The following is a 15,117-nucleotide window of genomic DNA, read 5'->3' on the forward strand; positions in this document are numbered from 1 at the left end:
ACAGATATCACGTATTAAAATGTGTGAGGATGGTCCAATTTTGCAGATTTTATGGAAACATTTCCTCTTCAAACACCAAATCAGATGTCATCCGGGATGATTTTCCCCCCACAATGTCAACACACAACAGCACCTCCTTCATTTGCAACATCTGCCTGGAGCCACCGGCTCCAACACAAACACAACATCCAGGAAACAAGCCCACAGCACGCATAATCAGCCCTTGCAACACAACTCGGCTCTTGTCCTCCGGCTCTCCCTCCACCCTCCCTCGCTCCGTCCCCTCCTTAAAGCTCTTGTCAAATGGGCCGACCCGCTGACCGCTGGCCGGACACCCGCTGCTGGTTGACGACAGATCAGGCCAGGACCTTGGAGAGCCTCGGTTACCAGCGGCTTTGACCTATTTGCCTGCATGGGCATTGGGCTTTCAAACGGGGGGCCAGCTGGCTACTCTCTTCCCGCTATCATGGACTGGAGGTTTGTTTTTGTCAACCGAAAGGTCACCGCAGCACCTTATGGTCCTCTTTCTACCATCTTTACTAGTAATTACATGTATAAACGCTCTAGAGGATCATAAAGGGGGCATTTTCCTCTCAGAGGGGCAGCAATCAACAATACAATGACTGGGACCAAACTAGAATACACCCTCATTAGACTCGTATGTCAAATGTTGCATGAATTTGGCATTGGGAAAACTTCCCCGTTGTTAAGTCTGGCGTCGAACATCATTTATGCCTTGTTTCTTTTTATTTCAAATAAGTGCAGATTAGACCCAAACAAAGCTAATCACATTTCTTGAGTGCCATGTACACTAAAACCAGAGTTGAGAGTCTCTGAGTGGAGCAAACAGGGGGAGAAGGTGGGGCAGTCAAGGGCGTTTCACAGGGCCTGAATAACCGTAGTGTACATGTGCTAATGATGTTGTGAGTCACAGATCTTTTGGAAAATACAGCAGTAGGGGCGCCAGTTTCCCTCTCTCCACTGTGGTCCCTGGTGTGATGATTGTGATCCGGGCTTGTGGAACCAGTTTCAGGTGGACATAATCATCCCTAGAAGATGAATGGGTCACGGTGGGTGGGATCTGTTCCAGAGATTGGATGACCTCTCTCTGTTGCTTCTCGTCTACCCACTCCACAGGCAACTAATTTACACCCGCCGGCTGTGGCGGCGTCAGGCTGGTGGTGAGGAGGTGTTTCTGGGATGTAGATGGGTGTGAATGATGGTTTTGGAGGCGAGCTCACTGGCAGCAGCAATACAAAGCTGAGGGCGGCACGGGGCCGAACGTGGAGTGTGATATGGAGCGTTGAGTGCGTGTCGAGTGGACAGCGTGCGGCACACCTGATAACAAGTCCTCAGGATGTGCTCCGGGATTCAGTGTACAGTGCTGGTTATCGCCCTTGCTTTGCTTATCTGTGAGCGCATGGTGCTGGACTGAACCATACTTTGCAGATCCAGGCCAAGGGGTGGGGTTGATGGGGTTGGTGGGGGTGGTGAGGGGGTTTATAATGGCAATGCATACTGACGGTTGAAAGAGTTTCAAAGCCATTCAGACATCTACGAAATTGCGGAAAATATGGATCATTTAGTGAGCAACACATAGACGCTAATGAATGGCCTGTTTCAAACTAGCCAGAAACGTGAGATACATGACAAAGAGGAGTGAACACAACAAAACTTTTCAGAAAATAGGCCAAAACACGATTTTCTTTTGAAACAGACTGCTGTATTGAGGTAATAATCGACAGAGATGATTACTTCTCTTTTCCATTACTGCCATCCAAAGGGACTCACAAGAGCTTTTGTTTCTCACTTTTGCACTCTTCATTTGTTTGGACCTCTGTAGAAGGAGATCGGAAACAGTCGGAGGAGTCCAACAGAAAGAGTAACTCATCTTGCAGGAGATCAGAGCTGATTCCCATGTCTAGTTCACAAAAACACTGAACATCATTATTTTATCCATGCTGTCCTCTTATCGTTTCTCCTCTGTCCTTGACTCTTTCTCTTCTGCTTCTCTGCTCCCTCAGCCTCTGTTGTTTCTTTCTCTCTGTGAGGTCTGGTCCAGTTGCTGTTTTCCTTACGAGGACTATAGTAATGTGTTGTGACACCGTCGGGTCTCCTGCTGTCTTTTTCTCTCAGAGTCATCACAGCAGCAGTGATACAAAACTACAAGTCCCCCTCCTTCGTCTCCCGTCTTGTTCTGGCTCTAAGCAGTTCTGCTTGAACGTTAAAGGGTTCAGTGGGTTCAACCGGCCCTGAGGGTTAGGTATTCCACTTTGTCTCTGTAGTCTGTGAATTAGCTGTTTTCTGTGAAGTAATGGGGTCAGGGCGTAAATCTAATCAGATGTCCAGTCATCTAGTAGGCTCAGTCATGCATCCTAGATATTGACATGTAAATCAATGCTGTGTGAGGTAATTTTTGCTAAGTTGTTTTCATAAGGAGGGCAATAGGGATGCACCGATACCGATACCGGATCGGATATTGGTGTCGATGCTGACTCAAATAGCTGGATTGGGTATAGGTGACAATGGGGCTAATCTATTAAATTGAATTCTATGTTTATATACTACATACATTATATACTGGAATTCCTGTTAAAGTTTAGAATTAAAAAGGTTTACATTTGAATTGTAATTCCTGGTCATTTTGATGATTTTTTACCAAATTGCTGGTGCACAATTTATTATTTCAATGATAAATAACAATTCACTAAGTTTATGTTGTGTTATCTATGTATTTATTTTTTACATGTTGTTTTACAAAGTTAGGAAAACAATGTTTAAGTCAAGCCTGATGTTTCCTTACACATAAAAGAATGATCCCATTCACTTCCACACAGTGAGGCATACACACTGGTATAGGATCAGTACTCGGTATCGGCCGATACTCAAAGCCCAGGTATCGGTATTGAGAGTGAAAAAGTCGGATCGGTGCATCCCTAGAGGGCGACACAAATGAGATTTGATTTGATGACATTTTGGAGGATGAGCCCTTTACCTGTCAGACAGACATTCATGTTACCTTCAGGATGAAGTGTAACAACTTTGGTGATCCCTTAAAGGGGACCTATTATGTTTTTTCTCTTTCCTTTAGTGTGTTATATAGGTTTTTTTTGTGCATGTAAAAGGTCTACAAAGTTACAAAGCCCAAAGTCCACGCCAAAGGGAGTTATTCTCCCCCACAGAAACACTGCTCCTGAACTGCCTGAAACACCTTGATTGAAGTCCTGCCTTTTCTTCCTTAGGGATGATGTCACCAAGTAACACATTTGCATAATACCTGCCTAGAGGCTGGTTTGGCACGCCCTCAAACAAAGCTAGTCAGAGCGGAGCTGGAGCGGAGTCTGAAGAGTTTGGTTCGATTGACCAATCACAACAGAGTAGGCCAGCTGACCAATCGGAGAAAACTAGGTTTTTTAGGGGGGGGGGGGGCACTTAAATGGAGCTTTTCAGACAGAGGACATGGCAATAGGCCTTCTTTAACTTTTTATATAGCCCCATCAGGTCAAATTTCAATTTGTCCAAAACTTTGGTTTATTACTAAATGCCTGAAATCTAGCTGCTAACATGCTAAACTAAGATGGTAAACATGCTAATCATTATATCTGCCAAACATCAACATGTTAGCATTCTGATGTTAGCATTTAGCTCAAAGCACCGCTGTGCCTTAGTACAGCCTCAGAGAACTCCTAGCGTGGCTGTAGTCTTGTTTTGTGAGGAGCACATATCAGCCGTGGATAAAGTAACAAAGTTTAAGCCAGCCGTTTAGTGCCAATAGAATAACCATAAACTCTACACCACACACAGTGTCTACTTACAACATGTTCTGTTACCAACTCCATCAACACTTTCTAAAAGCACTGTAATGACACATGAGGTTTCTGGGTTCGATTGGCATCAAGAGTTGTTATGACTCAGCCCCCAGACCCTTCCTTCTTACAGTCATGGCTCAAATCCTCTGGCTGTAGATTATGCCCAACTCTGGGCCTCTCACTCTCCCTCCATCCCCTGTCTGCCGTGAGATCCTGTGACCTTGCGGAGCGAACGGCCACCAGCTTGTTTGACAATTATAAGTGGCATACTTGCTTGCCTCTGTCTTGCTCCGGCGGAACGTTAAGTGGGCCTCTCAGAAGTTTTAATCTGAAAATCTATGTGAAGATGATGAATTCCTCAGTGGATTGAGACCTAAAAGAACCCTTGTGTCCCATTCCCACAACACCTGCCTGGCGTAATCTTCCCTTTCATACATGGGATCATTGAGACTATAGGACTAGTGAGCCTCGGGAGGTCTACGGTTACACTAAGTGAGTGTAGGGCGAGGCAGTAACCCAGATTCTACCTGGTCATAAACTTTGAGTGGGTGTAGCTGGAAATATTTGTCATGTAGATGAACTGAAACTGTCAAGTTCCAACGAGCCTGAAGTCAAATTTTCCCTTTTAAAAGGTTCATATTTGGTAGTTCATGGGGTTTGACATGAACAGACATGATTTTGTATTTCTAGAGTGTTTTGAGGCATTATATTGTCTGATATCATTGTAACACAAATGGTTTACAGAGTGAACGCAGCCAACAGTCTTTTTTGGCCAGAATTGTTATAAACTTTCATTAACTGATATTTTGTCCCAGTGCAACAAACTGTAAACATTAACATAATTATCACCTTATACATTTGTTGTTGTTGTTGGCAAATGTGTGAGCCAACAGTTGCTTATTCACACATCAGGCACATGCGAAGCATTAGCAACTAGAATGGCACTTGGAGAGCGCAGACCTCCGCCAAGGTGCCTGACTTTAAAAACAGATCACAGCTCACAGCTGGCGGTACCGTGAGGTGGTCGGCTTATTATTAACACAGTGTTTCCATGTGACGTATCGGCGGATGCCTCTGTCTTTCAGCAGTCTTGTTATGTCTGTATAAAGTTACATTACGTTGTCTGCCATCCCGTCATCTACCGTTTTTTTCTTTTTCCGCGGACGGACAGCAGCTCCTGCACCTTGATGTCTCGCCACACATCCACACACGTATCTCTCTGCTCTCAGAAGGAGGCAGGGTCACGCGTCATCATATACCCTGTGGTCTTAATGCTCAGGCTGATCGGAATCCTTAAAGAATTCCTGAATCCGGATCATGATCGGGATCACCAAAATCTGATGGCTTGTTCATTGTGCTACACCCCACCCCTCCAATTTCATTCAAATCCATCACAAACTTTTGGAGTAATCCTGCTAACAGACTGACAAAAAAACCAATGCCGGTGAAAACATAACTTCAAGGCCTTTGGCCTTGGCGGAGGTAACAATGACCCGTTTGCTGTACATTATCCCACTTATTACATGGTTACTTACTTAAGAAATCAATATTTTGACACAAAAACGGTCCAACATCAGAACTGCGCCCATAGCAATGGTCTTTTATACATAGCAACGGTCTGTTATAAAGAAATAACAGACTGTAGAATGCCATAATTGACCAATCAGAATCGAGTATTCAACAAAGCCGTGTAATAAATCAAATTAGTCAATTGGTAGCATAACTTTGACCTCGATGAGTAGGTCCACTTGTGTCATCATGTGTCACTGATGTCTTCCAACCATCTAAAACTCTTGGTCTTCTTTGTTTGAGATTGTGCCCCAGTTTCCTTTCTCAAATATTGTCTGACTCTTCTTCTCTTACTTTACGCAGTGAGAAGTCAGAACAACTGAATTATAAACTCTCCTATCTTGACAAGAACAATAAAACAAAAGCAGTCTCTGTCTCTTAAATAATCTGCGTGTTCATCTAGTGAAATTGAATCAAGCTTACGAGGCTTCTTATGTATTATGACCATAGAATTAACTCCATCTCCTTGCACTCCATCATCTTGATTGAATCCTATCGAATCCTGTGCTCACTCTGCACGTACAAACATCCACCTGTGACTTCACATAGATGCTTCTAGCGGTTTCTGTGGGCTCTGAGGGGAGGATCCTCAGGTAAAGGTGCCAGATTTACAGGCAGCTCTCCAGCTGGCAGAGGAATGTCACAACCTGTGTTTCAGCTGTAAATTCTGACATAATTACAGTGCCACTAACTCAAACATGGAGGTGAAACAACCACCTTGCGAAGGGAAAATGATCACTGGTTAAATGTTATGTCTGGGACACAGATTTACTCCCATCTTTGTGTGTGTGTGTGTGTGGGGGGGTGAAGGAGAGACGGCAGGAGCAAGAATGTGAAAAATGTGCGAGTCCTCTGACCTTTATGAAGGTGAAGCAACGGGTTGACATCATTACCATAGCTGACATGTGCGTGCTTGCAGTCACATGGGCCAAAGGAAAGTAGATACAGGTCAAATGAGGGGGAGAGTGTAAGTTATGTATGTTATATTAATACATCTGTGAATCCATAAACTTCATGTTTACTTGAAATACTGTATAGAACATACGTCAGAGATGTAAATAGCTTGAACTGTCGCTTCATGGCAAAGAGGAGTGGAAAGGCCAACTTTGTCTTAAAGATTCTGGAGTCGGGGTGCCCTGGTAGCCTAGGGTTTTAAAAAAGATGTTCAACATGAGAGTTTGATGAGAAGATTGCTTTCACTCTTATGGTAGCAATCCTCTCATCTAACTCTTGTCAAGAAAGCGAATAAGCATACAGTATTTCCCAAAATGTCAAACTATTCCTTTAATTGCACGGTTTGAGCCTGGCCAGCTACCTCTGTTGCATGGTCTGAGAGGTGTGAGCTGTCAGTGCCAGAGAGAAACAGAAAACTAGTGTTGAAATGACCTTTTTTTACCTTTATGTGGTGCTGCCACCGTGTGGTGGAATGCAGGCAGTGCATTTTCACTAGAGATTCACCTCGGCCCGTAGCGTTCAGGCTCATTTTATCACACATAACATAAACTTCATAATTCTGCCTTCCTGCCCGTCAACTCATGTGTGAGAGGAGAAAACATCTAAAGGCAGGAAGTCTTTATTCCTCCTGGGCCCAGGTTTTTACTGGCTTAGTCACACACACTCTTCCTGTTTTTCTCCCGCCACTAACCACCAACAAACAATACTAGGAAGGGGTCTGCTCTTTGTCTAGACGGTGATCTGTCAGCTGCGTCTGATCTGATTCAGTGTGCAGCTCAACAACAGCCAAGACAGCTGACCTGTCTGGCTGAGGTCACCGACACTACTGAGGCCAGTGTTCAGTCCTGCAGGCCGTAAGACTACTGAACACTTGAGCTCCTCAGCTCATCACTTGTCACTTTACCTTCCTGTTTTACTAACTGTTACTTCTCCATACGTACTACAATCCTGTCTACACCTCTGTATATGTTTTAGTACTTCTCATTATTACATGCTACATTCCTGTTTACACCTCTGTGTAGATATATTTCTTCTCATCATGCATATACATCCTGTTTACATTCAGTTTTCCCATCTGAAATACTGTCGTCAACAAAATTACAAATGTACATTTACACTCTTATTTTACACTTATGTTTATATTTATTTTAACTGCACTATTGTATGCCTTAGATTATCATTTTGCTTGTGTGATTTCCCCTTTTACTCTATATATACATACTTTATGAGCTTTGTTGAAGGAACCAGAGACCAAAGATTTTCATTACCAATGACTGCTTTGCTGGAATTGACATATGACAAATAAAGAACCTTGAACCTTGAGTCAAATAAGATCAAACAGGACTGACCCATGGTGTTAGACAGGCCGAGTCCTACACTCTTTAAGTTCTATATAAATGGACTGACGCTTTAAAACAAGTGACCCTCACTCACTTCACTATCAACACATAGAGAGGAGTCCTCTCGGTCAGCTCGTCTTGAGACTCAGTGACTTCACACCATCCACTGTACAAACACGGATGTGCATCAAATTAACACAAAGATGACATAATTTAGGGAGGCACAGTGGTGCAGCAGTTAGTCGCCTCAACGCAAGAAGGTTCTCGGCATTTCTCTTTCTGTGTGGAGTTTGCACGTTCACCCTCTGCCTTCCTGGGTTTTCTCTGGGTACTCCGGTTTTCTCCCACAATGTAAAGATGTTGGGTTGATAGGCGACTCTAAATAGTCCTGAAGTGTGAGCGTGAGCATGAATGAAATGCTTGTAAAGTAATTTATAGGTGACATTTAAAACGTAATTCTGATACATCCTGCTCTTTGCGGATTGCATTTTCCGAACATGATCCAACCTGTTAAGGATCATGTGGATTTATATGCTTTCTTTATGTGACAAAAGATCAATGCATTGCTTTAGGTGGTAGAGGTAAAAATGATAAGCTAACAAAAGTCTGGAATGGTCAAACGTATTTTTTTTTAATGACTAACTGTTTATTGTCATTATATACAGTATACAAGCGGTACAATACGAATAGAAACTATAATAGAAGTAGATAAGAAATGAGAATGTCATATATTTTATAATCACAAATTTAACTGTAAAAAAACCCAGAAAAATAAATAATAATTAAAATAATAATAATAATAATAGATCCTAATCAACAACGAAATAAAATAAAATAAAATCAGAACTAAAATGATCATTTAATCCTGCAATTGCATGATTTTATCAATAGAGGGCAGACTGATACAACTATCCAATACTCAGGGTTTCTTTAAGGTCACTGTCAAATAAGTAAATATGAATTTAATTCCATAGCACAGTGAGATGATTATTGATCATTTCAGGTCAAAAAAGAATACAGAATCATTCGAGAGAGTTTCATAACTTGCATCATTAGCGACTATACTGCCGCGCCGCCACAAGGCAACAGAAGAACAATGATTGTCTACTGTTGTGAAGGCCCAGAGGTGTGCATAAAATCAACTGATGTGCCTCATTATTCAGTAAATCAATGTTTACAATAAAATCCTACCGCAAACTTCCCTCCTAACTATCATCAGTGTAGTTAGAAGAACAGTTGGTGTTGGTGTTTTTTTATATAAGAGAAGACAAGACTGCACCTTAACCTTTGCTCCATATATTATTCTGTAAATCTACCAATACAGTTACATTGGGGTGTGTTATTCATTCAAAACAATGACTACCTTCACGTAGTGTGTGGCTCAGTAGATACCAGCAACACCTTTCTGTCTTTGAACCTTCATGACTCCTCTGATTACTTTCTTAACTGACATTTGACATGATCCACCATGTAGGCTGCAAATTAATGTGTGTGTGTGTGTGTGAGAAAGAAAGAGAGGGAGAGTCAAAGTAGGTATAGGGGCAGACTTTCTGGAGCCGACTCCCACATGCCCTCTGATTACCTGTCACTGGTCAGACCAACCTCGTCTCTCTGAGCAGATGATGCGATAAGAGTGGCAGAGAGAGAGAGAGAGAGTAAGTTAGAGGAAGAGAGGATGAAAAGCAAGACTGGGCAATCCAGAGCAAAAAAATAGATGAGAGGTGCGACAGGCGAGAGGGTGCAAAAGTGCGAGTAAGTGGAGGAGCGTGAAAGAAAGAGACAAAGGAGAGGGAGATCAGCAGAAGGAAGAGATGGCAGATAGAGAGAGAGAGGAAGAGGGAGAGAGCAGAAAGTCTTGCCCTGAGGTGTCGTTTCTCTGTCTGCACTCGGCGCAGCGAGGCCAACAACAGTGTCATACACAGCTGAAGACATTCACCGGCAGCCAAGAAGCACATCTGGATTTCTCATAATGAAATGCAGTAGGCTGCAAAGTTTTCCTGTGCAAATATACAGTAGAGAGGGCTGCGAATGTCAGTTTAAAAACTTGCAACACAGCTTTTTTTTATGCACAATCGAATGAGCACTTATTTACATTTTTTGCAGTTTTCATATCGCCACCATTGGTAGACCCTGACAGATGGATGAACTGTCAGCGAGCGAAAGCAGCGTGTCTAATCCGGCCACCGACTGCGCCGTTGCCAGCCACAGGGGTGAGGAATCTATCATTTCACGCTCTTATTTAGTGCTTCCAAAATACACCCGATACACACGAGCGCACACACATAACTCACCACCGAGCTGTCCGATTCCTCTGCAACGTATCCTCCACTTTTTTCTTTCCCCTCCTCTTTTCAACATCCTTGCACAATATAGAAGAGTTGCGCTCGGGTTACACGTTCAGGTTGGACCTCTCGATTGCTCCCCAGGGCTGTTGGGAAGAGAAGAGGTGGAGGTGGAAGGGGGGGGGAGCGAAAAAATAGGAGATGATGGAAGGAAGGCCCACAATAACAGTCTGTTTCCTCGCATGTCGGGGCCTGCAGCCTAACCTACTGCACCTGTTGTGGAGGCTCACACTAGCTGGAGAGCGATATGTTGTGAGGGGGGGGTTGTAGGGTGCGTGATCTAGGGTGGCACCTGTATCGTGGCCTGAGGCCAGCTGGGCCGAGGCCAGGCCTGGACGCAACCCAATGCACTTTGTCAGTATCCACTCACACCCTCTTTGCACTTGACGACCCCTGTAGCCTCCTGCTAACCCTGCGTACTCATACGTTTGTGTGCGTGTGGTGCGTGCCCCCTTTCCACCCTCCACCTGCCCAGTCTCACTAGGTAATTGGGTAAGTGTGTAATAAGGTTGGTCATGGGTATCTGCGACCAGGCTGGGGTAAATGTGACCCAGGCGGCAGCACCAGCGGAATAACCGAGGATCTGTTTATGATTTGGGGAGTGCTAGGGGGGGGGGGGGAGGGCGTGAGTGGAGCTGCGGCAGCAATCACATTTAATTTCGGTTCGAGCTGCAGGATTGTAATATGAATCACTCGCAAACCCCGTTTTATTGGTTTCTGTGTAATCACGCGTTGTTGGAGTGCGTTTTATTTAACGGCCTCGGCAGTATTTTACATGTTATGGCTTGTTGTCATTGTGTGGAAAAGCTAAAAATGACACATGGGACTCAAGGTTTGGCAGCTAGCAGCGCATCATCTCTCTTTATAACCCGTCACAATTCTGTCTGACAGCAACATTGTGGAGCCCCCTCGGCCAGAAATATGATCTTTTCAAGTTTCCGTCGAGAACAGCCCGTCTTGCCAATGTTCCTCAGGGGACTTTTATATCTCGCTGGCTGTCTCTTTTCCACACCGCACCACACCAGAGGAGTGGCTCACTGTAGCCGTCACTTCAGACAAGAAGATGAGCAATCTCCTTTTGGGTTGCATCGCATTTTGTGGTCTTTGTGAAAAGAAGTCTTACTAGTTTTCTCTCCGGGGGGGACGCTCTGTATCCATCACATCCATTATTACAAGAAGGGGGGGGGGGGGGGTGGGGGGGGGGGGGGGGGGAGAGACAGCTCTCTGCCTATTAGTGAGGTTGTGTGACCGCATCATCAAGAGCAGTAAGCGTAGCGTAGAGCTTATTATCCCTCATTGCCTCCGCCAGGAACAGGAAATGAACTAAGCGAGGCTATGGGCTGTTCCAGGGCATGAATCCTCCCTAGAGCGACTTTTTATACCAACTAACCAAAACACGATTACCCAATTCCCTTAACTACATATTACATTTGTATAATAGGTTGCAGTTGGTTTTGATATGTTGAAGTAAGTGTGTGGTGTACAGTTGAAGGAGTTTTGCTTATTGTCTAGCTGTGGTCAGATTTGTTTCAGAGAATATATCATTAACTGGGCCGTCAGCTGTCAGACAGACGCCTGAGATGATTGACCGCCACTGACAGTGATCGGCTGCTAGTAGACACAAGGCACTCCACACGTGATTGGATGAATGCTTTCCCTTGTGGGCTGCTTCTCCCAGCTTTAAAACCGGAACCAACATGGCGGCTCGTTTGGAAACTTTCTTCTCTTATATCATGAAAATAGTTCACCGAAATGTGTTTCTGAAAACATTTTATGCGGGAAATAAGGGACGCCCGTGATTTGCATAAAGTAGCCTAGACCTCAACTTTATGCAAATGAGGAGCGGCCAATGTGTCGCCCCGTCTCTCAAATCACGCTGCTAGAATGCATTGCACGGCTGCTTACATAGACAATGAATGGGAAGCGTGGAAAGGACGGAGACTGTGGACGTATAATGGTACGTGTCCACAGGGGCATTTTTTTATTGCGAGGGATCACCTCGCTTCCCAGCATTGGAAGCTTAATGGGCTGCCACTAGACACAAGGCACTTGGCACCTGATTGGACGAACGATTTCCCTCTTGGGCTGCAGCGCCCAGCTTTCAAACCGGAACCAATATGGCGGCTCGTTTGAAAACAGTTCACCGAAATGTGTTTCTGAAAACATTTCAATGCGAGATATGAGCCATGCAGTTGCTGAGTCTGTCTTTATTTTGGATCGTCAACGCGTAGTTTAAAAGTTTCTTGGGAGTTTCCAGAGGTGGCGAGTCGCGTCGGACGCCCGTGATTTGCGTAAAGTAGCCTAGACCTCAACTTTAAGCAAATGAGGAGCAGCCAACATGACGCCCCCTCTCTCGAATCGCACCGCCACGCTACCAGAATGCATTGCACGGCTGCTTACATAGACAATGAACAGGAAGCGTAGAAAAGACGGAGGCTGTGGACACGTACCATAATGGTACGTGTCCACAGGGGTGTTTTTTATCACGAGGGATCGCCTCGCTTCCCAGTATTGGACGCTTGATGGGCTGTCACTAGACATAAGGCACTCGGCACCTGATTGGACGAACACTTTCCCTCATATGCTGCTGCTCCCAGCTTTCAAACCGGAACCGGAATGTTTCTGAAAACATTTTATGCAAGAAATAAGCCACGCAGTTGCTGAATCTGACTTTATTTTGGATCGACAACGCTTGGAAACTTTCTTCTCTTATATCATGAAAATAGTTGCGCGAAAAACTTGATGCCCCGTCTCTTAAATCGCGCCGCCATGTTACCAGAATGCATTGCAAGGCTGCTTACATAGACAATGAATGGGAAGCATGGAACGAACAGAAGCTGTAACATAAGTAGGTGAAGTGTTGCGTCAAAAATTCAGCACTAGCCGCCTGGCAAACCTGCCACAACTCTCGATATAAACACGCCGTTTCCTCAGTCTGACACGGCTGTCACGGGGCATTACTGCTCACTACAACCCTCTTTTCCTCTATTTCCTCCATTCTCTCTCTAGCGGCACCAAAGTAACCTCCCCTGGCTTTCAAGTCCCAACATCCAGCATGTCACTTTCTATTAAATGCCTTCTCCATTGCTCCATCCATTTACTTCATAGTATCTCTACCTCTCTGTGTCCCTTTCAACTCTTTTTCTACCCTCCTCCCTCCTCTGTTTGACAAAGTCTGTAGTTGCTGTCAGACAAGGCGGTCTCTGTCTGAGCACTGCGCTTGTGTGAATAAGTGCATCTGTGTGCACGTCTATGTGTGTGCTCGCAACTGTTGATATCTGCGTGCGTGATCATGTGTGTGTGTTTAAGCACGCCTGGGCTGAGCCTCGGGGGCAGTCCTCCTTTTGTCCTCCCAACCATCTCCCAGAGATGGATGTGTCTCCAGGGAATTGGCCTCAGAAGAAAAGCTCATATTAAATTCTGCTGAGCAAATACAATCTACCAGCATGTTCTCTCTCTCCCCCCCCCCGGCCCACCTCCCACCTCCCTCGTCTCTCTTTCTTTTTGAAAGGAGCTAATTTAATATGTGTGTGAGTGGGGGACAGAGAAGCGAGAGAAAACTAGTTCTAGGAAGTCAATAGTTGAAGTGAAAAGACTCTTCACACATCATATTTTTATACTGCTTCTCTCTCACACATTTTGGAAAAGCCCACGGAAAGCATTCATCATGCAGCAATGCGAGCATATGTCATGGCTCGGATATCTTTAGAAAGCGCTTCAGTTCCTTTTGTTGACACAGTCGGATGTCACGCTATTATTCCCTTTTAGCCTTTTCTGCCACAGGCCTTGGCGTGCTGTTGTCCTGTTTGAGGACATTTTGCTGTTATGAAGTCATACAAATGTGTGCTGCTGGCCTTCATTTGCCCATCCTCACAGGAGAATAACAGACCAGGGAGGAAGAAGGTTTGGAGGGGAGCTGCTGGCTCCCTCCCTCTCTCTCTCCCTCTCCCTCTCCCTCTCCCTCTCCATCTCTCTCTCCCTCTCCCTCTCCCTCTCCCTCTCCCTCTTAGTGCATCCACTTGCCTCTCCCCTGATTTCTCCTCCTTCCACTCCTCCTCCCCCAGGCTTAAGTGTCGGCACCTGTGGGCCCCTCCCCCACCTAAAACTTTTTCACTCCCCCTCCCCTTTGGCAGGACGCCCGATGCGCTGACACAATCTCGGCTCTTTGCGTGAGAGGGAGTGCCTTTCTCTCCGTGCTTCACTGATTTGTGTGTGAGGAGCTGCACATGCATTTGTGTATGAAATTGTGGGAACACATTTATTTACCCACATCCCCTCATGTGCAGCTAAGAAGTCAGACTTTTAGCTGAACAACAGATACGTTTGTGTACTTGGGGTGACTCAACTCTTGCAGCACTAACCTCCAACCCATGAGGCTACTCCTCCCTGCTTCTTATCTTCACTTGTTGCTACTACATTGCTCCAACTCCTTATTTGTCGTCACACACTAGCCTGTGCAAGTCGTTCTGATTTGATTTTTACTAGTAAAGGGAGATTTGAATAGCCTGCACCTGCTCTCTAGTAAATGGCACTATAAAACAGCTGGGGATGTAAAAACTTTTATTTCCACATCCCCATGACCACAGCTTGCCAGGCAGTTCTCCCCCCTCCACGCATCTCTGCTCCGCGAGCCTTCATTCTTTGTCACTTCTCTCCCTGATTTGAAACCCAGAGCCAACGCGCAGGCTTGCAAAATAACCCTGCCATCTCTCCTTCCTGGCACTCACGTCCGCATGGCACTGCCCCAAACACATGGTTTTAATAGCCCTTCCTTGCTTCCACTCTTCTTTTTTTTTTATTATTCACTTGTTTTGCATTTCTGCTTCGGCGCACATGTGTACGTTCACACGCAGTAACCTCATATCAAGACATTTCTTAACAGAAACATAACTTTAAGACCGTCTTGTCACGGTAGAAGTGATGGATTCCCACTCTGCATGCATTCGCTCCTGGCGGCATGTGGCATTGATTGCACTATTCTGATCCCACTGTCAGCCAAGCAGTCCCTCAAGGTTAGGCAGTAATGTATCACTCACGGCCTCGGGCTCTTCTACTGTTTCCACTGCACATCTTCCCCCTTGGCCAGCGGGATGTTGTATGGTT

This window comes from Sebastes fasciatus, chromosome 15, assembly GCF_043250625.1.
Source record: "Sebastes fasciatus isolate fSebFas1 chromosome 15, fSebFas1.pri, whole genome shotgun sequence".
Lineage (NCBI taxonomy): Eukaryota > Metazoa > Chordata > Actinopteri > Perciformes > Sebastidae > Sebastes > Sebastes fasciatus.